We start from the raw sequence: 2816 nt of genomic DNA, 5'->3' as shown, positions 1-2816 counted from the left end.
AAAAAAAAACATATTGTGCTCTTGTATAATGTATTCAATATCTATACATACACAGACGCACATTCAACATGGACACAATTTGCGAGCAACAAAATTGCATTTCTAAGGATATATTGAGTGTTTCACTGTTCCAAGGATCAACAAATTATCTTTTGAACTTCTGGAATATTAAGCTCAAATGACTGAAGAACTTTTGAGAAGTAGCCTTTCAAAAAAAAGACTTTCACAGGAAATAATTACCTTAATTTGTTAAGTTACAGCAATAAATCTATTCGACAGTTTCAGATTAATCTATATGTAAGAAAAAAATAGTTGCCTGTAAGTAAGTTATTCTGCTGGCCATGTTTGTTCTTTAATTTTGGAATGATGAAGTTTACGATGAATCTTAAAACATTTGGGAATGTTCCCATAGACTTACAAGTAGATGCGTTTTAAAAAAAACAGGGCATGCAACTGCATGATAAAATTAGGTGAACCAGATTTATTCTGCGGCGATGCAGTTATTGTTCTCGGTCGAAAGGAATTATCATTTCAGGGTCATTTTGAATCCAAAGAAACCAATAATCGCGGAAATTATAAAGAACTCTTATATTCAATCAGTAAATATGACGAAAAATTGGAAAGCCATCTTGGTGCAGTTTCTGCTTTCTCAGGTCTCTCAAACAGAATTCAAAATGACTTGATCGATGCAATTCAAAAAGTTTTGTTCAATGAAATAGAAAATGAAGTGAATCAGGCTAAATTCGTAGATATTCTTGTAGATGAAGCGTCCGATGTATCGAACTATTCACTAAAATCTAAATCTACTTTTTTGAGTTCTGTTGCAACAGATTGCGTTACTAAAGAACGATTTATCGGTTTGAATGGTGTTAGTACAGATCGATCAGCAAATGCTTTATCTGTACATGTTTTTAAATGCATTGAAATGAGGAAGTGTGAACACAAATTAATTGCACAAACCTAATATGGTTTGTGCTACAATGACAAGACAATTAAATGCGTTGCAGTCAAATGTAAGAGAGAAATATGAATGTGCGAACTTTGTTCATTGTTGTGCTCGTGTCCTAGATTTACATTTTTCACAATAATGCTCTGCTATAAAAGAAAGCAAGATATTTTTTCTACGATAAATGGAGTGGGTACGCTTTTTACGAATTCACCCAAAAGAGATAATGCGTTACTACTCACATCTTGTTATTACTACAAAAGAAAATTGTAATCTCATTATCAACCTGTTTGAAGACATCATCGGAAATTCTGAAAGGTGAGACGAGACTACAATAGATTCTGCAATTGGATCCTTACATAATTTAAAGGCTCCCAATTACTTATTTTTTATCAGAAGTATTTAGACATATTTTCTTCTTTTACATCCTTCAGACTAAAAGTCATGAAATAGTGTATTCTAAAAAGCAAACAGATAAAACTAGAACCGTGCTCGAAAATAAACTCAATGATTTTTTTCCATATTTTATGATATGTTAGAGAAAAATATGAAATCGATGCTACAATAGAAATTAAGAGATCCAGGAATAAATCCATTGATCTCCAGCAACATTATAAAATGCCCTTATAACAAAATTATTGGCACAATAGTCGACCTCTTAAAAATGCAAAGCTCATTCTTAGAAGAGCTTAAATTCTTGAAACTGTTCAGTTTCAGTAAAGGGGAGGAATATCGCAAAAAATTTCCAGTGGACGCTTTAAATTCTTTAAAAACCACGTATGATAGATTTTGTATGATTTGATTCGATTATAGAGTGAACTAAATGTTATGTATTCTATGTAAGAATTTAAAAAGCGAAGTCTGAGTAATTTAATGCATTACAATTACATCTAAGACCGGATTGAAGCTATGCCAGAACTCTTTAATCCAGGCAATCTTATTTTCGCAATTCTGTGTACAACTGCCTCTGTAGAACGGTCCTTTTCTGAATTCAAACTTATCAAAGAAATGCAACCAGAGAGAAGAGACTTTTAAGATTGGCTCCTATGTCAATCAAAGACGATTTACTCCAACAGGTGATTAAAACAAATTTCCATGAAAATATAAATAATAAATATATTTGCTCTGAAAGATCGAAGAACTGGATTTGTTTATAAATGAGATGCGGAAACAATATTTTTGTACGTCTTTTTAAAAGTGTTTAAATCCATTATAACAGCGACCCCCACTGGCTATGTTACGAAACTACGAAGTATTCATTTTAGCGAATTCCTTTCTCCCGACTCCAATTTCATGCCACCTCGGCCAGGCGAGGGCCAACATATTTATATCGCCTCTGATCGTATATGTATAATTTAGGTCATTCACCAGACACTTTATTCTTTCTGTTGAGTTTTTAAATGTGTGTGCGTGTGTGTTCGTGCATTGGTTCATGTAGAACGAATGAGAGGAGTGCTGAATATATATTGTAAAGAATACGTTTTATATATTTATTCACACACATGCGCACACAAACACACATGCATATATAAGCATATTTGTATGTATGCGTGTATGCATTTATGTATGTTTGTGTCTACGCATATTTGTATAGCTCCGTCAACAATAAAATGACTGAAGTTTTTAAAAATGTAATGCAGAGTAAAAATAAAACATGACATCATATTGATTCCAAAATGTTTGTTAGATCAGGGACACAACTATCAGAATCGCCAACATGAATGAGAGCTGGACATTACTAATTCTCAGGAACTGAAATGAAATCTGACATTTTAGTATAATATTTTGGAAAATTCTCATTTCTAAAGTACATGAAGGCACTCTACAGTTTGCCCCTATTCGTCATATTTTCCTTAGAATTCTTCGCCAC

At 32.8% G+C, this 2816-nt stretch overlaps 1 long non-coding RNA gene across 1 annotated transcript in view; it reads right to left on the bottom strand.

Annotated features, from left to right (window-relative positions):
- Positions 1–2816, bottom strand: part of LOC106867575 (uncharacterized) — a 43816-nt gene that overhangs the window by 435 nt on the left and 40565 nt on the right. The gene's annotated exons all lie outside the window — the stretch shown is intronic.

Source organism: Octopus bimaculoides, chromosome 11 (genome assembly GCF_001194135.2).
Source record: "Octopus bimaculoides isolate UCB-OBI-ISO-001 chromosome 11, ASM119413v2, whole genome shotgun sequence".
NCBI lineage: Eukaryota > Metazoa > Mollusca > Cephalopoda > Octopoda > Octopodidae > Octopus > Octopus bimaculoides.
Note: the sequence above shows the minus strand (reverse complement) of the source record. Positions and strands in the feature narration are given on the sequence as shown.